Source organism: Physeter macrocephalus, chromosome 4 (genome assembly GCF_002837175.3).
Source record: "Physeter macrocephalus isolate SW-GA chromosome 4, ASM283717v5, whole genome shotgun sequence".
In the NCBI taxonomy this organism is placed as follows: Eukaryota; Metazoa; Chordata; class Mammalia; order Artiodactyla; family Physeteridae; genus Physeter; species Physeter macrocephalus.
In genome coordinates this window covers 118,114,832-118,135,170 of record NC_041217.1, presented here as the reverse complement: position 1 = coordinate 118,135,170, position 20,339 = coordinate 118,114,832, and the positions used below count along the sequence as shown (strand labels likewise).

The 20,339-nt window shown below is 44.0% G+C and overlaps 1 protein-coding gene and 1 pseudogene across 2 annotated transcripts in view; one reads left to right on the top strand and one right to left on the bottom strand.

Moving 5' to 3' along the window:
- The window catches only part of ST6GALNAC3 (ST6 N-acetylgalactosaminide alpha-2,6-sialyltransferase 3), a 580,256-nt gene that overhangs the window by 75,080 nt on the left and 484,837 nt on the right, over positions 1-20,339 (top strand). The window lies entirely within an intron of this gene.
- Positions 10,844-14,370, bottom strand: LOC102991974 (protein arginine N-methyltransferase 5-like; annotated as a pseudogene).

The following is a 20,339-nucleotide window of genomic DNA, read 5'->3' as shown; positions in this document are numbered from 1 at the left end:
GATAATCTGGATCTGTACTGGTTTTCTAAGACAACCTGGTAAATAAACAGAAATGGCTTCCTGGGTCTTTGCTTTTTAAAACTTATTGCCAGCTGAAAGGTGTAAAGGGCAATTTAATAAATACAGACAACCTGTAAGCAGCTGAGGACAAGAGATGCTTGAATTATATATGTCTGTGTGAGTGGACAAGATGTACTTTTCAAGATTGATGATCTAAGATGTTCTTTACATTCCTAGCCTGCTTAAACAAGGCTTAATTCTAAACAACATTTTCTTGTTTTCTTGCTTTTTCAAAATGCACTGTCCTTCCCCATCCCTTCAGGATTGATTGCAGGTGTGATCTAGGATGCTACCTGTCTGAAGCTGTAACTTCTCTGTTTTTATAAAAGGAAGATTATCCCTTTCTTAATTCTTTGTTTTCGTTGCTGTCAGATGGACGGCTTTCAGAAGAAGTCAGTTAGCATTCATTGCACCTTCCCAGAAGGTGCCTCAACTTTTGATGGAGATGTTCTTGAGAATTCTGTGTAGTGGTATCTTGGCATCCTCCTGTCTTCTTTGACTTTGACGGCTCCTCCCCTCCGCTCCTCCCTGTTCTTCTGGCTACTCGCATCAGGCATTTGCCTCAGCTTGCCATTCAGCTGCTTCTCTCCTTCGCAAATCCATCCTCTCCTTAGAATGTACAGGGTTTGATTACTTTCGCACTTGATCAGTGGTTCACAAACTTTGTCCTCCCAGGTTTTAATAGGTATTCTGCTCTTCTTGACCCCTAAAAGAATTAATTGGTCAAGAAAGAGTGCAAATTGCTGATTTAGACAGAATTAAACATGGTTCTGCTTGTTTATTTGACCACAGGACAACTCAGAACCTTTAATATGCTGCCAGGTGGCGGTTAGGTTATTGGGTGTCTTATTCTGAAATTTCTTTCCTGGTAGAACCCTCTTAGGAAGTATCTAGCAAGACCAGTGTTCAGTGGAATGTACTTCGGGACCTCTTCCTTAGTATCTCTCCCACGTGCCTCTCTCCATTCTATGCTGTGTCTAACGATCTCATGTGCTGCTGCAAATTTAGTATTCTTAAATTCGTCCTGAATTCACCACCACCAACAATAACTAACCTCTACTGATCACTGATTTTACTGCCAAGACATTTTCTCAGAAAAGCTCCTTGGCGTCTTCAGTGTCTGTGAAATCAAATTCAAACACCCTAACCTGATATTCAAGACCCTCTTGGACCAACCAGCTGGCAGCCACACTTCTCCCTTCCCCAGAGTTCAGCATCCTGACTGTACCATTTATTTATTTTGTTTATTGCTTGTCTTCCTCAACTAGAACGTGCACTCCATGAGACTGGGATGTTTGTTTTGTTCGTGTGTAACCCAAGCATCCACAACAGTGTCTAGCAAGTGGTAGGTGCTCAGTAAATGTTTCAAATATAGATTGAACGAATGATGAAGTGTCCTCAGTTTTGTCTCCTACCTGTGCTCAGTGTTGATTCTCTGCTCTTTCCTTGTTCTTGTTCACTTCTTTTAGCCCTTCATCTTGATCTGACATCATCTCTCTACACCCTTCAGAATCTACCTAAGTACCATTTCTTCCAAAGAGTCTTCTCTAATCATGACCCTTCTCTCATTGCAAGGATCCCTCTCTTTGGAATGTTGTTCTTTATACCTGTCTTGTCAGTAAATACAGTCAGCCTTGCAGTAAAGTTACTTTTAAGCTGAAAAAGGATCCTGGGGTATTCATGTTTGCCTCTTACGTCACTGTGGAATATGCTCAATAAATTTATAAATGAAGGGGACAAACCCAAGACTGTGCTTTTTGTAAAGTGAGCCCTGTTTGTGTCTTGGCTGCACAGGGTGGACTGCAGCAGTGCTGTCACGCCTCTGCATCTTCACTTGAGCCTTTGACGTGAATGCTTGACATCCTCAACTGTCTGTTACTGGGAACTTTTAATTCTCCGATGTTTCTTTTTTCCCGGAAGACATTTCTTTGGTATGTTATAAAGCTTAGGTTGCAAAAATTTCAGCTGCTCATCACTTTAGGAAAGGATGGGCTAAGAAGTGAGAGATGGGAGGGTGGCCAGGGGCTCGATGAGTGTATTTTCTTTTTGGTTTCATTTGCACATTTCATTCTTTTTTTTCCCTCTTTTGGGCAAACAGGTTTCCCATTTCACAGCAAAATTTCTGTTTAAATTTTTTCCCCCAGTATCTTTAATTCTTTCTCTTTGTTATTTGCTTCCCCTCCCTTCCCTCAGAGAAAATTCAGACACTCCCACATGTATAAACAAATGCTGGGAAATTGCAATTCTCTTTTATGCAAAGTACATTTTCTCGGGCAGCTCTAAGCCCCATGTGTGTTCTAAGGCTGCTGACATGGGCTTTCCACTGAGCCACAAGAAAGTGTGTCATTCTTTCTCTTCCACAGCCTGTCTCCTGTTCCCAGGGGACTCAGCAGCGGCCAATCCAAAACTTGTCTTCTCTCTCATAAACCCTCTCTAATCCCTCAGGCTTTTCCATTTATTCATGTATCACCAGCCATGACTTGTTCTGTTCCAAGGTGGGGATTAACCAAATGAATAAAAATATATATTTATTTGGGACGTAGGATAGCAAAGGCTTGGGAACCAGGCAGACTTTCGTCCTCAGATTCCCATGTACTAGTTGTGTAACCATAGTTATTTTCCTTTCCTAAGCCTCAGTTTCTTCATCTGTGAAATGGGGATAGCGTGACTGCCTCATAGTGTTGTGGCAAGAACCAGATAAGATAATTCATGTGAAATTTGGAGCACAGTGTGTAGCACCTGGTGATCACTCTCTAAATGGCCAGGACAGTGTGGATGATGCTCTCAGCCTTTCTGGCATCTGGGGTCCTAGGGCCTGAATCTTTTTCATCCTTCTGTGCCTGACACATAATAATCAAGTCATTTTTGTTTCAAAGACAAAAATGCAGGATTTTGCCTTCAAAAGCCATTAAACTAAGTAAAGCGAGGAGCAGGACATGGTTGGTCTCGGTCTGCCATGTCCAGGCATTTAAAAGAAGAGGCTTGTACAAGAAGTGCAGTGGAAAGGCGTATATTTCCTGGGAGTCTGGCATTCCCTATTAGTCTATAAGCAGACCTTTAAGCAAAGGAGGGCCTTTATGAGTTGTTTCGCATGTTTTGTGACATTTCTTGGATGATGTGGTGAGATTCTCAAGTAAGAATCTCATTTCATTCACTTACAAATGAATGGAACAAACCCAACATTGGGTTCCAGTAAAGTAAGCCCCATTTGTGTCTCAGGCTGCACAAAGTAGTCTGCAGCAGTGCTCTCCAAGCATCTGCGTCTAACTTGTGCCCTTGAGATGAATGCTTGACGTCCCTCCCTAGAGCATGGAGATGACCTGAGTTTGTACTCTGGCAGTGGTGCTAGATCTCCTCAGGACAATGTAGATTTCTTCACATTTCCGCACACGGTCCTGTACATTTCTGGATTGTACTTCCTCCTCTGCAGAATGGGGAGGTTGGCTAGATTATCTCTAAGATATTCTAGCACTGAAGATCACATTTTCAGTCCCAATTTAAGAGCTTCTTTATATTTCCTGAAGGGAAACTTCTTTATATTTCCTGACGGGATCTTCACCAATCACCGCCTGGGGGACTGGCTTTTATGTTGAGTGCTCTGGTGTGAAAGGCATACATCTTTCAAGTTGACCTCAACTTTCCTCTTTTTCCTTTTCTCTTCTGTTCCCGCTTCCTCTCTTCTTTAGAGGTGTCAAGTAAAGCCAACAGTGATGAATCAGGTTTACTTTTCTTTTGGTGATGGTGAAATCGGTGAGTGGAGAGGTTTCGTCCTGTCTCAGTCTAGGTAGACTCCATTCCCTTCTCATTGCCTTTTTCCCTTTTGCTCGTTCACATCTCCCTTACTGAAATTTCCTTGGAGCCTTAGCATGTTCTCTCTTCCTCATGTCTTTCCCTTTGTGATCTAAGATTTTCTGTGGATAGTACCCGTTTTCTGCAACCAGCCATGGAAAGCAGTGCTGCTTAAACTCACAAGGCCCAGCAGATCCCCTGTGAGTGTGGCTTGCACAGGGGTGGGGCGATGGTGGGGCACTGTGAAACATCTCCAGATGCGTGAGTACGGAGATGGGTAAACAGTGTACACTCGCTGCTTGGTTTCCATCTGTTTTATCTGGATGATGACAGCAGCTCAGACTGGGTGCAAAGATTTCTCCAGTGATGGTCAAACGGTGGCCTGAACATACAGCAGGCTGGGAACCAGAGGTGACTATTTCAGCAGATCTTGGCTGCAGCTGAGCCTGTTTCTGCCAAGCCAGGGGTTGTCTTGGTCTCAGTGGAGCCGGGACTTCTGTAGCACTGTTACACTCTGGGCTGTAATCCTGACATTTCAACCTCTTGGACACTGAAGAGTGGTTGGGCTTCAAATCTTCAGCCACAACTCCCATTCAGCCTGCTTTGTGACCTGACATTTCTGGCATTTAGGCCTCTTTCTAAGCGTGTATTAACACATTGGGGGTCCCTATCAGAGAGGGAACAGGGAGCCTAGGAAGTGGGATAGTGGCCCTGTGTTCTGATGTCTTTAGATCATTGCCCTCTGCCTTTGTTGGGGATTCCTTGGTGAGGACTCTGCTAGGTGTCAGGAGGAGCCATCAGAGCTCCCCTTGTTAGAGAGGAGATACACAGCTAAGCTGTGTCACTTTCAGAACTTTGCATTCCTGTTAGCTCTGGAGAAAATTACCTACTTCTTACATCACAAGGAAAGAGTAACTGTTTAAGGACAGGCCATTTGCAAAGACCGAGACCCTGATAGAAAGGCACATAATCCCCTGCTCTAGTTTGGGTTTCCACAGAAGCTGAATCTGAGACAAGAATTCTCCAGGGTGCATTCGTTATATGGGAGAGGATCCCGAAAACAGGAGGAAGGATGTCAGCAAAGGACGTGTTATCAAGCAAGCTGTCCCTGTGGGCAACTGGCACTTGATCCCACCGGGAAAGTCTGGGATACAGTGTAGCACAGGTGCCTCTGGGTTATCCCACCTGAGACATGAAGGATCTGCTGGCCAGACAGCCTCTGGCAAAGAGATGCAAGGGGTGAAGTAATAAAGGCCACGGGGATGTGGTATAGCACCGACAGCTTTGCTACAGCTGTTATCCCAGATTCACCTTCCAAAGGAGCTTAGTCATTTTCTTTACAGAGAATGAATCCAAAACTCAGAAAAGCAACTGAGCCTCAAGGTCACAGAGCCAGTTCTGGAGATTCAAGGTCACAAGGATCCAAGTTTCCTGACTCCTGTTCTAGTGCTCTTTCCACTTGGCTGCTCAAGGCAGAAATCTAAATTTGTAATGATTTATGAGGCGTATGGTATCAGATTAATGGAACAATATTCCCTTTCTGTCGTGGATTTGTTGGTCTTTTTCTAAGTGAAAAATTGTCAAAGGGATTCAATCCTGAGAGCCAGAGAAAGAGCAAAAAATGGCTGAATGTGTAAATAAAGTCTCCCAGGAAGATCATATTTTTGAAGGTATTCATTATTCATGTCTTTTTGTCATTGTCATGTCTTAAGCGTTTACTTGGGTTTCTAGCTTTTTGCTTTTCCAAGGACAAGGCTGATCCATTCTAGAAGAGCCTGACAGCCATCACCTTAACAATGGCTTATTAATATCCAGGTTATTTAAAATGCAGAGGAAACATTTATCACAGAAGAGCAGCTTCTCAACATGTCCCGCCAGGTGCGATGACGCATGTGCCTTGTGCATATCATGCATTTGTGGAGCTCCTCTGGAGGAAAGGGTCAGGATTGCTTATAAAGCATTGTGTTAGGTGAGAGTGGGCTTGCTCTTCGATTCCAAAATGCCCACAAGCCTTTGGTAATGCTGAGAGTGAAGCACCTGTGTGATTCCCAAGGCTGAGCCAGAGGCTTTAAGCAGCCTGCACCATAACCAACTTACACCAAGGGGAACACATGCTGAGGATGCTGACCTTGGCCGCGGGCAGAAACAAAGCCCCTAGCAGACCGGAAGTGTTTACATTGGAAATAAAATGCCTGGGTGTGACTCTGAACTCATGGAACTAGCTAGAAACATGACAGGTTATTCTGAGGTTTGGGCTAATCATGGCATTAGCCAAAGACCACGTAAAAGTGGAGAAAAGGCTTGGAGATTCCATCTACATTTTCTCTAATTCTTGGATGCATTTTGGTTGCTGAGTTATGTCTCCATTTTCTTATTTATCTGAGGCCAAAAGTTTAAGTCCTACTATGTGATCGTTTATAAACTTTTGGAAAAGGGAGCTTCCTATTGGAAAAGCTTGTCCAAGTCTTTCTTTAGAATTCCCAGAAGGGAATTGCTAGGTCTTAAGGTCAGCACATTTTTTTAAGGCATTGGATGCATCTGGTCTCCAGAAACGGGGAGAACTTTTTTATACTCCCTTTTCTAGTAGTTTCTGGTATCTCTTCCCTTAGATCTTCTTCAGTTATGGAGGTGTCATTCTTTTTTACTTTGCCAGCCTGATAAGCAGAAAATGATATAACGTCATTGCTTTAATTTGCATTCCTTTGAATATTATTGTGATATTTTTTCTTGTGGCTATTGCCTATTCGCAAGTCATATGAAGTTGCCTGTTCTTGAAGGACACTGATAATGCTCTCCTCCCCTGCCCTACCCTTTTCTGCTGCCGGAATAACTTTAACTAAGCCAGGCGTTCCATTGCCTCTTCCCTTGGGTCCCTATATAGCTATGGGCTGGCTAGAGAGTAACTGTGAGCCCCTGGGGAGATGGACCACCCACTAGAACTGCTCCCAGCTCAGGGCATCACCTGCCTGTGTGTGCAAATTAGACCAACTGTAACTTCTGGTTAACAAACCTATTTGGCAGAAGGGATTTCAATTGGGGATAATCCTCATTCACTTCAATGAAGCAGGGAATGAGTCCGGGCAAAGGGGTCCACTTTTTACTCTCTAAAGTCAGACCTTTCTGTGTTTTGTTGTTGCTGTAGCTTGCTCTGTGTTGCCAGCTTTTGAACTGAAAATGTGTTTTGTTTAAAAAAAATAAACATGACTTTCTTTGAGTGACTTACTTTTGCCTTCTAAGGAAGTGACTGGATGGGGACAACCATATTCTATATCAGGCCATGGACTCTGAGCTCCTTCATGTTTCATTTTCCTCTGTCTGGGGTAGTGCTCTGGGCTGCTGTTTTTGAGAGAAAAGGTCTGTTAAAATTAAGAAATATTCACCCTTTTGGTATTTGCCCAGAGTTGGGCCCCTTGGAAATGGGCAACTTTCCTCATTGGGTGTGTTCTTTAGGACCTTTCCTACTGGCTTAACGAGTTGGCTCGGTCTGTATTAGTGGTGAGGAGACATCAGCTGTCTGCGGTTGGCGTGGACTTTTCAGTGTCGAAGATGAGCTATAAGCCAGGTAGATGCTAATCAGGAGAGAAGTAAAGCTGAACCCGGCCCAGTCAGCCTGAAATTGGGTATATTTAGTACCCCCACGAATTTTCTTGTATATGGGATGTGGCCTAGTCTCTTGGAACACCATCAAGATAATGAAAAGGAGAAAACAGAGAGCAGGCACCAACAGCATGAACGCAACCTGCAAGGGTCAGGTTAGCGGGGTGTCGGGCACAAGGTTTATACCCCGCATGCAGGACCCTTTCTTTCCCACTAGAGGGCACTCTTGTCACTCTTAAAGCGATAGTACCTGGGAAAAACTGGTTGCTTCTCAGTTGAAGTCCCCAGAAGCACACTGCATTTAAGATGCTACTTTGTGTCTCAGGTTCCATTCTCAAGGTGTGAATGAACATAACATTCTCGAGCCCAGACAGGAATGGGAAGATTAGTGTCTGGAAACTTCTGTTGTAAATTAAGCATAGTCAGTCCCTGCTTATTTATGTTTCATTAATGAGATGTGATTGTAGCCCTGGGGCTTTTTTACACTTGCAGAAGCAACGTCTACTTTTGAAGTGCTTTACATCCAGTCTGCTCTTCTCCTTTGCTCACATACTTGGTGTAAATGTGGCTGCAGCAGGTTTGTATGGAGGTCGGTGGAAGATGAGGACTTGATCCTCTGTGTTGATCCTGTTTATTTTGGGAGAGCTGGAGAGTACCCACGGTTGGTGTGGGTCAGCCTGACGGGAGATTTTCCATTTAGAGAGGATTTAAAATTTCAAGCAAGGGAAATGCAAGCCATATTTCACTCACTCAATACATAAGGGAGTGCTACCATTTAAAAAAACCACCATTCTGACTTCTGGGGTTTCCAGGTCATCTGGCAGCCGCTGTATGGGATCAGTTCCTTGACCCTTGGTCAGAAGTTCCTCCAGATTACAAGGCATCTCTTTATGGACATCTTTGCATTTACACCAATCTTTTTTAAAAAAATTTGTCAGCCTTGGAGGATGTGTGAGGTGACTTGCCCTTTACTTGTAAGAATGAGGGGTGACTCCCCCCTAGAAAGTCGCGAGTGTTAATCAGTAGAGCTGCTGGCAGTGCTATTCCTGTTGGGGGTATAGGTTTTGGGAGTGGTCGTTACTTGGCGACCAGCACAGTGACAGCTTGCTTTCTGGCTCCTTGAAACTAAATTTCCACAGGAAGAGCATAAAGGACTCACATAGCAAATATTCCCCCCTCCCCGCCCCGATCCATGACTACTACTACCAGCATCATTACTAGCTAATAATTATATAGCATTACTATGCTCCAGGCATGGTTTATTTTTGTTTATTTTAATAAGCTTTATGTTTTAGAACAGGCTTAGATATACAGAAAAACTGTGAAGACAGTACAGAGAGTTCTCATATACCCTATACCCAGTTTCCCTTATTATTAACAAATTAGTATGGCACATTTGTCACAATTAGTAGACCAATGTTGGTACATTATTATTAACTAAAGCCCAGACTTTATTCGGATTTCTTTAGTTTTGACCCACTGTGCTTTTTCTGTTCCAGGGTTCCATTTAGGATACCACATCATATTAATTGTCATGTCTCCTTAAGAGCCTCTTGGCTATGGCAGTTTCTCACACTTTCCTTGCTTTTGATGACCTTGACAGTTTTGAAGAGCGCCGGTCAAGTATTTTGTAGAATGTCCCTCTGTTGGAATTTGTCTGAGGTTTTCTCATGATTAGAGTGGGGTTACAGATTTTGAGAGGAAGACCTCAGAGATAAAATGCCATTCCCATCACATTCTATCAAGGGCACATACTGTCCACATGACTTGTCATGGTTGATGTTGACCTTTGTCACCTAGCTGAAGCAGTGTTTAGCAGGTTTCTTTCCTGTAAAGTTACTACCCCCGTATCCAGACTGTGTTCTTGGAAAAAAGTCACTGTGTGGAGCCCACACTTAGGAGTGGGGAGTTATGCTTCACATTCTTGAGGGCAGAGTAGCTACACAAATTCTTTGCAGTTCTCCTGCCCAGGCAATTTATCTCTTCTCATCCATGTATTTATTTGTTCAATTGTTTATTTACATCAGTATGGATATTCATGGAGATTTATTTTATACTTCGGGTTATCATAAAATATTACTTTACTTTGTTGCTTAGATTGTTCCAGCTTTGGCCACTGGGAGCTCTTTCCATTGCTACTTCTATCATTGTGAGATGATTCTTCTGAGTACTTTCTTATTTTCTGACACAAGATACTCCAGGCTCATCTTAACGTCTCCTGCCCTAGTTCTAGAATCAGTCATTTTTCCGAGGGTGGTATTAAAACCAAGATCTGGGCACTAAGTGTTCTTGTTGCTCCACAGTTGCTGTTGCTTAGAGGCCCTCTCAGCAGACAGAGCAGGGAAATGTATGTGTATGTACTAATTTATAAATTGATCTGTATGTAACCATCTGTATCTGTATTAAGCTAAACATGAGCATACTGATGTCTCCAATTCTAATCCGTTACCACGTGGACCATTCTGGCCTCCTCCCCTTGGGGATCCGTGATCTCCTACTCCAACAGTACGGTAAACGTGGCTCCCACCATCCGCCATGTATTTACTTAATTGTTCAGTTCTAGTATGCATGTATAGATAGCAGTGTCAGAATTGTTGACAAGACCCCCATGGAAAATAACTTTATCCACTAGAGTACAGTGCTGCTTATGTACAGTTTCCTTTGCTGTAGTTTTACAGACTTCTTATTTCCAAAGTTGCTTAGGGAGCACCTTTTTTTTTTTTTTCTCCACTCCTTTCAGTGAGGTTGTTTCATACATTTGTAATACAGTTAGATTGTTTGGTCACATTCTGCATTTCATCTTGGGATTCCCCTAACCTTTTACATGATTTTAAAAAAATTTACATATATTAAAGTTCACTCTTTGTGGGTTTTGAGAAATTCAGGTATCGCCATTACAGTCTCATAGAGAATAGCTTCATCACCCTATGAATTCTCTTTGCTTCACCATTTCACCTATTTAACCCTTCCCCAATCCACTGATTTTGGTTTTTTTGGAGCGGGAAAGGCCATAACCTCACTTTATTTGTATTTCCTCCTTACACAAAATCATCAAAATAGGAACAGAGATGGGCAGGGAAAAGGGCTGAAAATTTGTTCAATCCACATGTTCTCAGGGCTATCCCAGAGAGCACTTGAGGCTGAGTGCCTGTTGGAGTAGCCGCAGATCCAACACGAATTCCTCGTGCCTTGGCCTGAAGTCTTCACAGATTGGTGGAGTGAGCCCTGCGATTCTCATCCTTTTTGCCCATCTTGATGTAAGGCAGGAAAGTGGACTGAAATGCTCCCTTCTGATGGGCAAGGCAAATCAGAGCCCGTGGTGTACTTACTGCACCTTCTGTGCTACAGGGGCAGAACCTGAAGCTGCTTCTAAGGCTCTAGACACTTGCAGGCAGGGCTAAAGGCCAATGGTGTAAGAGCGGCCTGTGGGGTTCTGAATAGCAGAACAGACTGGTGCTGTCACAGCTCACTCATACCACACCATCTTGGAATTGCTGCATCGCCAGAGACGCACACAGGTGGTCTGGCCTTCACATACGGTAATGGGCTGCTTAATGGGGAAGAGGATGGGAAACTGTGAAAACATCTCAGGAGAGTGAGTCTTTGGACAGATACTCAGAGTGATGTCCTGATAAAGCACAGTCTCAAAGTAGCCTGCAAAACCATTGCAGCACTGTGTTCACCTCCATGGGAAACTCCAAGGTGCAGTAGCGGTTGTTGTCAATCATAGGATCTCTGTTGGGATGGCTGAAGGTAAAACAGGGCTAGGGTGCAGACAGCTGGTGGAAATTGTGCAGCCATAGCACATAAAGCATCTCAAACTGGGCCTCAGGGTCGCGGTCCTTTTCCCGACAGACTCGGACCTCATTGTACAGCTTGGAGGAGGAGATGGGAGCTAGAAAGGAGGTATTCTCCCCAGGGATGCTCACGCCATCATCTTTTAGGAAGTGCTGGGCTCCATCCAGGCACTCCGGTGACAGCTCATTATCAGCTTAAGACCCCAGAAGCTCACTGACAATGATATCCGCTTTCTCTGGAGCCACCCATTCCCGCATGTCTGATGAGACTACTGTCACCTGGCTTCCCCATTCTTCAAACTGCCAGTTCTCCAGCATCACCACAGCATTTGGGTTCTTCTCCACAGCGTACAGCTTTATCCGCCAGTCAGCCTACTTGGCTGCCCGCAGGGAAGCGTTCACCAGGGACCCCCGGCCTGTTCCCAGCACCATCAGCACTTGGACATTGGTGTCCTTCTCTTCCTCTGGCACTCGATCTAACAGACATTTATAGATGGCCTGCTGGTATTGAGAGTATTTGATAGGGTCCTTTTCACACACTTCGTACGTCTGAGATTCCAGATTATCCATCAGTGGCTGGAGTGGGGACTGCAGGTAGTCTTCATAGCCCTTGGCAAAGAGTTCGTAGGCATTGAGTGGAGGTCGATTCTGGCTCAAGTTTTCCAAGTACTGGAGGCAGGAGCGGAACTCTTTCTCTGAATGGTGGTTGGTGCCTGTGATTATGAATTGAACATCCAGCTTGAGGAGTTGGAAGATCAGCCTCTGGTGCATCTTAGAAAGAACAGGAAATCCCTTCTTATTGGGCAGGAAAATGCTGGCGGGGAGAATGGCTGCTTTGATGGGCTTCCCCAAGCCAACGATCAATGACATGATTAGATGGGAGGTCAGCACCAATTTCGAGAGCCACCGCAATCCTCTTGCTATAATCACACAAGGTCCAGAAGTTGTGTCACCACATCCATGTCTTCTCCTCTCCACTGTACTCCTCTGTGTGTGAAGTTGGCACATCTCTCAGGTCCTCTGGTGCCACCAGTGGCACCCACATCCAGAACATGGAGGTGTGCTGGCCAGTGGGATGTGGTTGGTCAAAACTCTTGCCAAGTTTGTGTTATCGTCCTGATTTAGGGGAAGCAGGAAAGCTGGAAGACCCAAATATGCCCCCAAATTCAGCTCCTGTAACATAGCTGCCTCGGAGTTCCTGCACATCTTCTCCACTTTTGAGTCTGGACGAATCCATGGAGAAAGCTTTCCCACAATTACTCTATTCCAGTCCCTTCCTGACAGCAGTAGGTCTGATCGTGTCTGAGGGCCTGGCCGATTCTTAGCAGGTTCCTGAGTGAACTCCCTCTTGAAACGTGGGTGGAACACAGGCATGCAGAGGAAATCAAACCCCTGTTTGGCCACAGCCCCCAGTGCGTCAGCCATTTCGGGGATGCAGTTCAGGTCCCTCCCGCTGGACACGCGACTTCCACTGGCACTGCCGACCGCCATCGCCTCCATCTTTTCCCTCGCTCTGTCCACGCCGAGATTCCCTAACCCCACTGATCTTTTTAACTTCTCTGTAGTTTTGCTTTTTCCAGAACATCATATCGTATAATTTTAATAATACAGAACATAACCTTTTCAGATTGGCTTCTTTCACTTAGCAAAATGTATTTAAGATTTATTCATGTCTTTTCATGGCTTGGTAGCTCATTTCTTTTTATAATATTTCATTGTGTGGATATACTCCAGTTTGTTTATCCAGTCACCTATTTAAGGACATCTTGGTTGCTTCCAAGTTTTGGTGGCTATGAGTAGAGCTGCTATAACATTTGCTTGCAGGTTTTTGTGTGGACATAGTTCTGAAGTCAGTTGGGTAAGTACCAAGGAGTGTGATTGCTGGATTATATGCTAAGACTATATTTAGCTTTGTAAGAAATCGTCAAACTGTCTTCCAAATTGGTTGTGCCATTTTGTATTCGTGCCAGTGAAGGATGAGAGTTCCTGTTGCCCTTTTTCCTTGCCAGCAATTGGCGTTGTCAGTTTTCTTTTTTGTATTTTAGCCATTCTAATAGGTATGGCTATAAGGTATGTTGTGGTATCTCGTTGCTTTATTTTGTAATTTCCTAATAATGATGTAAAACATTTTTTCATACGCTTATTTGTCATCTATATACCTTCTTTGGTGAAATCTCTGCTCAGATCTTTTGTCCATTTTTATTGGGCTTTCTTACTGTTGAGTTTCATGAGTTCTTTGGATACAAGTCCTTTGTCAGATATGTGTTTGCAAATATCTGCAAATTTCTGTGGCTTCTCTTTTCATTCTTTTCGGACGCACAGGCTCAGCGGCCATGGCTCACGGGCCCAGCCGCTCCGCGGCATGTGGGATCTTCCCGGACCGGGGCACGAACCCGTGTTCCCTGCATCGGCAGGCGGATTCTCAACCACTGCGCCACCAGGGAAGCCCGAGAATGGCTGCTTTGATGGGCTTCCCCAAGCCAACGATCAATGACATGATTAGATGGGAGGTCAGCACCAATTTCGAGAGCCACCGCAATCCTCTTGCTATAATCACACAAGGTCCAGAAGTTGTGTCACCACATCCATGTCTTCTCCTCTCCACTGTACTCCTCTGTGTGTGAAGTTGGCACATCTCTCAGGTCCTCTGGTGCCACCAGTGGCACCCACATCCAGAACATGGAGGTGTGCTGGCCAGTGGGATGTGGTTGGTCAAAACTCTTGCCAAGTTTGTGTTATCGTCCTGATTTAGGGGAAGCAGGAAAGCTGGAAGACCCAAATATGCCCCCAAATTCAGCTCCTGTAACATAGCTGCCTCGGAGTTCCTGCACATCTTCTCCACTTTTGAGTCTGGACGAATCCATGGAGAAAGCTTTCCCACAATTACTCTATTCCAGTCCCTTCCTGACAGCAGTAGGTCTGATCGTGTCTGAGGGCCTGGCCGATTCTTAGCAGGTTCCTGAGTGAACTCCCTCTTGAAACGTGGGTGGAACACAGGCATGCAGAGGAAATCAAACCCCTGTTTGGCCACAGCCCCCAGTGCGTCAGCCATTTCGGGGATGCAGTTCAGGTCCCTCCCGCTGGACACGCGACTTCCACTGGCACTGCCGACCGCCATCGCCTCCATCTTTTCCCTCGCTCTGTCCACGCCGAGATTCCCTAACCCCACTGATCTTTTTAACTTCTCTGTAGTTTTGCTTTTTCCAGAACATCATATCGTATAATTTTAATAATACAGAACATAACCTTTTCAGATTGGCTTCTTTCACTTAGCAAAATGTATTTAAGATTTATTCATGTCTTTTCATGGCTTGGTAGCTCATTTCTTTTTATAATATTTCATTGTGTGGATATACTCCAGTTTGTTTATCCAGTCACCTATTTAAGGACATCTTGGTTGCTTCCAAGTTTTGGTGGCTATGAGTAGAGCTGCTATAACATTTGCTTGCAGGTTTTTGTGTGGACATAGTTCTGAAGTCAGTTGGGTAAGTACCAAGGAGTGTGATTGCTGGATTATATGCTAAGACTATATTTAGCTTTGTAAGAAATCGTCAAACTGTCTTCCAAATTGGTTGTGCCATTTTGTATTCGTGCCAGTGAAGGATGAGAGTTCCTGTTGCCCTTTTTCCTTGCCAGCAATTGGCGTCAGTTTTCTTTTTTGTATTTTAGCCATTCTAATAGGTATGGCTATAAGGTATGTTGTGGTATCTCGTTGCTTTATTTTGTAATTTCCTAATAATGATGTAAAACATTTTTTCATACGCTTATTTGTCATCTATATACCTTCTTTGGTGAAATCTCTGCTCAGATCTTTTGTCCATTTTTATTGGGCTTTCTTACTGTTGAGTTTCATGAGTTCTTTGGATACAAGTCCTTTGTCAGATATGTGTTTGCAAATATCTGCAAATTTCTGTGGCTTCTCTTTTCATTCTTTTAACAGTCTTTTGCAGAGCAGAAGTTTTTGATGTTAATAATGTCCAATTTAGATTATGCTTTTGGTGATGGTTCTAAAAACTCATCTCCAAACCCAAGGTAGCCTGGATTTTTTCCTTTGTTCTCTTCTAAAAATTTTATAGTTTTGCATTTACATTTAGGTGTGTGATCCAGTTTGAGTTAATTTTTGTGAGATGTAAGCCCTGTGTTTAGTGTTTTTTTTTTGCATGTGGATATTCAGTGTTCCAGCACCGTTACTTGAAAAGACTATCCTTTCTCCATTGAAATGCTTTTGCTCCTTTGTCAAAGGTCACTTGACTATTTGTGTGGATCTACTTCCGGGCTCTCTATTCTGTTCCATTGATGTATGTGTCTATTCTTTCACCAATACTGTGCTGTTTGGATTACTGTAGCTTTACTGTAAGTTTTGAAATCATTTAGTGTGATTCCTCTAATTTTTTTGTTCTTCAGTATTGTGTTTGTTGTTCTAGGTCTTTCGGTCCAGGCATGGTTTTAAGTCCTTTACATATATTAACTCACTTAGTCCTCACAGTAACCCACTAAGAGGCCCAAAGAGGTTAAGTGGCCTGTTCAGTCACATATCTAATAAGTGGGGGAGGCAGGACCCAAGCCTTGGCAGTGTGGCTGCAGTCGCTGGCTCACATCCACCCACCAGGTGGCCTCTGAAGGTAATAAAGAAGGGATCCTTCTTTATTTTTGACACCTTAGTGAGAATACTTAGAGGCGATTTCCTGGACCCATTGTCTTGGGAAACAGGCAGTGTAGTGGGGAGTCTCAGAGTTCTTGCTTTAATTTCAGAGACTTAGGTTGACACCTGACTCCACCAATATAAGCCTGGCTAGACCTTGGGCAAACAAGGCTCCACGGTCAGAGTCTTCACCTGTAAAGTGGGAACATAATGGACCTTTAATGGGATCCTGCTGGCTTACTAAACAGTCCCCTTTCTCAGCAAAGGTGCGTGTCTGTGCAGTGTGGTTCTGCTCCCTGTTCCCAAACACTTGTTTTCCGCTCTCTGATGCTATATTGTATTATACTTAACTGTTTTCATGTCTGATTTCTCCAATATATTGTAAGCTTTTTTTTTTTTTTTTTTTTGTGGTACGCGGGCCTCTCACTGTTGTGGCCTCTCCCATTGTGGAGCACGGGCTCCGGACGCACAGGCTCAGCGGCCATGGCTCATGGGCCTAGCCGCTCCGCGGCATGTGGGATCCTCCCAGACCCCTCTCCCTCTGCGGAGCACAGGCTCCGGACGCGCAGGCTCAGCGGCCATGGCTCACGGGCCCAGCCGCCCCGCGGCATGTGGGACCCTCCCAGACCTGGGCACGAACCCGCGTCCCCTGCATCGGCAGGCGGATTCTCAACCACTGCGCCACCAGGGAAGCCCTGTAAGCTTTTAAAAGATAGACCTTTTAATGGGTATCATTTATCTTTTCATCTCTGTCCCTAACACAGCGTCTGGCACATGAAAGGCTCTAAATAAAATGATCGTTCAGTAAATGCATCAGGATATATTATAGATGGGTGAAGCTAGAAACAGGCTGACTCTAGGCACTGTCCATGGCTCAGAAGGCAGTTCAGAAAAGGACTCCAGGCCTAAATTCTCCAACCTAACTCATCATACACAGAAAGAGACACCATCTTCAATTCAGACTGTTTTGCTCTGTCCCCTAGAAAGTGTCTGTGCTTTTCTATCTCTACTCTTATTCCCAGAAAGTGGGCAAGGAAACCGCCTCCCCACTCCATCACCACTCATCCCTGCTTAAACCTCATGGGAGCCTGAAACAGTGGTGAGAACCCTGCACTTGTCGGCAAGGGGCCTTGGTAGGGTTCCCAGCTCAGCCACTTGCCACCTTCATGATCTTGGGCATACTCCTAAACATCACCATTTCCTCATCCATAAACTGTGGCTACCGTTTCTACCCATTTGTTAAGGAGAATAAGCAAGCAACGCAGGAGTGTGTAGTTTACATTATAAAACACTAGGTAAATACCAGGAGCTATCATTAGATAATAGTAAAAGCTACTAATTACCAGGTACTTACTCACTGACAGGCACTGCTCTAAGTGCTTTTTGTACATTATCTTTTTTAATCCTTATAAGCAACACGATAGCTACTGTTATCCCTGCACTAACTAAGGTACCTGTAAGCAAGAGAGAGGCTGATTCTTCCTGGCTTAAGTTTTAAAAAATAAAAAAAGAAGAAGGATAAGAAGGAGGGGGAGAGGATTAGAGGGGGAGCAGGGGGAGGAGGGGGAAGGGAAGAAGAAGAAGAGAATAAATTTTTTAAAAGATACTGGAGTTACTCAAAGAATGAATCAGTCCCTAAGCATCCAGCCCAGGCTGGGTAGGGACCAGGGGCAACCCCAGAAACTGCAGCAGCAGACATTGATGAACCTGCTCTCCAGATTATATAAAGGTGCATAAAGATGCCTCAACACCAAGAGCTCCTGTCACTGGGTTTCCAATTCCTAGGCTAGAGAAGTTAATTGGCCTGACTCAATAATTTATAGGAATACTTACTATATGCGAGGCACTGTGCTAAATGCTTTACATGAGTTAGTTAACTTAATCTTCACATCCACCCTATGAAGAAAGTACTGTCATTGTTCCTGTTTTACGGATGGGGAAACTGAGGCAGGAGATGTTAAATAACCTGCCCAAAGTTATGCAGATAAGTGTTGTGGAGTCAGGTTCCAGAGCCTGCCCTGTTATTTATGGCACTGAACTACCCTCCCCCCCTCACACCCACAGAGGTTCTGAATACATAGTTCTTTCTGGGATGGTTGTTGAGACTTTCAGAGGAGGCATTATTTGAACTGGCTATTAAAGGATGAGTAGGAGTTTATAGGTGGATTAGAAGGGAAAGAGTATTTCAAGTAAAGGAGACAATATGAGTTAAAGCACAGGTGGATGAAAGTATGTAATGTGTTCAGAAAATGACTAATAATTACGGAGGTCAAGGGGTAGAAGGGAATGGCTGGTGATTAAACTCAAAAGGTTAAAGCTAATGCAGTAGGCATTGCGGAGCTCTCAAAAGAATTTAAGCAGGGGAGTAATTGTCTAGATATGTTTCAAAACAATTCCTGTGGTAGCAGTGTGGAGGCTGGCTTGAACGTGTGTCAGAATAGTTTGAAGGCAGGGAGACCTGCTAGAAGGCTCTACCATAGTCTAGATAAGACAGTGCATCAGCTTCTGAATAAGACAACAGATGTTCCTGCTTTTGGTGGTTTGAGGAAGTTGTACTTCACAGAGTGAAGGAAGAGATGCTACATGTTCATCAGAGTCCCATTGGGAAATGCTACCTTATTAGTCTCCGACAGTGCTCCATGAAGTAGCCAGTCTGGGAACTGTTTGTCACTGTTTGAACCAAGATAAGGGACTTGCACCAGAATGTAAATCAATGCACTGCTTCCTTCATTGAGAAAGTCGTGGCATGCACACCCCCCCCACACACACACATTGACTGAAGCAAACAGTAAGCTCACTTCCTGACAAAGTTGATTTACATTCTAGAGCAAACTCCTGTCTCCTTGTAGCCTGATAACAATTTGTAGACCTTCACCAGTCCACAACCATAATTAGAATAGCTTGCTATATGATCAATTTATTATATTTATTATATGTAGGTGTAATTATACTTTAAATATCTTTTTCTCTACGGTCAAACCTTTAATGTGGAAAACATGGTTTCAGCGTTTTAAGAGTTTTCTTTTTATTCTACAGGCAAGCCGCTTATGTCAAGGACTCCTCTTTTGCTTTTTATTTTTTGGAATGTTACATGATCACTTAACCTTGATTAATAACTCTTTCTGTAGACATGGGCTCGTGACCTCTTCCTGCTCTCCAGTATTGTTAAGAGCTAGTTGCCCTTCAGACCTCAGGTTCTCTCCAACCTTCAAGACTAGGGTTACGATGCCTTTTCCAGGGTTCTCAGACGTTATAGAGCACTGGAGAGGGAATGGAAGTAATGATTTCTCTATCACTTGAGTGTAAAGCGTAAACCGAATCAACACTTAGCAGTGATGTTATTAAAGGGATTCAAACATCAGTAACGTGTCTGAACTAACGGACCTTAAAGATTCTTTGTGACCCTGAGATTTTTCTATTTGACTAAGGTCACAGAGCTAGTGTACGGCAGAGTGGGGCCGGCATCTGGGTCTCCTGACTCTCTGTCACACTGCTTCTCTGCTTCCTTCCCAGCCCCCTCCCCTCAGTCCTTCACTAGAAGCAGCAGAAGAAATGGCAGGTTCCTTAGAGGATGGAATAGATGCCGTGGGTCTTCATTTAATGATGGGACCTTTGGAGGTTTTTTCTCTGCTAATGACCACAGCAGAAAGATGCTTTACATACTGTATTGAGATCTAAATTTAGATAGCAGATGGGCTGACACTGATGTTCTGAAGTACATGTTGGGAAGATAATTCCCAATCTCCTGAGGAAAGAGGTGTCAAATTCAATCTTACTGAGGAGCTGAACTGTAATTTGGCTATTCTAACTCTGGCTTGCCCCAGCAATGAGCCACATAATTTGCCTTGAAAGGCCACCCCTTGATTTGGACACAGTCTGTATAGATGCCAGTTTAACATAGTGCCTAATGCTGAGTCTGTGCATTTCTATTGGTTTGCCTTGTCTAAATGCTATTTAATCATAGTGGTGCCCGTTATTGTTTCAGTTAAATATTATCAGGCTTTCCTCATAAACCCTTAAGTGAAGATCAGAGTTGGTCAGAAAAAGTTGTTAGAAACGGACGTTTGTCAATGTCAATTGGTCAAAGACAGTCAGCACTTAGCTTGGGGAATAAGACCAAGAAAAAAAAAAGAGATCTTCAGAAAGCGTGCCCCAGAATCCTCTGAAATCCATTGTCCAGACTTACAGCTCATCACCTTGGCTTTGCTGCTCACCAGCTGTGTGAGTGGGCATGTTACTTAGCTTCTCTGAGTCTCTTTCTTTACTGTAAAGTAGAAATAATAAGTCCAAATCCATGGTATGATTGTGAGAATAAATGACTCATATCAGAGGTGCTCAGCCCACTTTCAGGCAATTGGCAGGTCCTCAATAAGAGTTTAACTTGAATCTGTTGCACATGCCTTATCCATTGTATCTCGATGTCTCTCTGTATCACAACATGCCATTTTATTCCT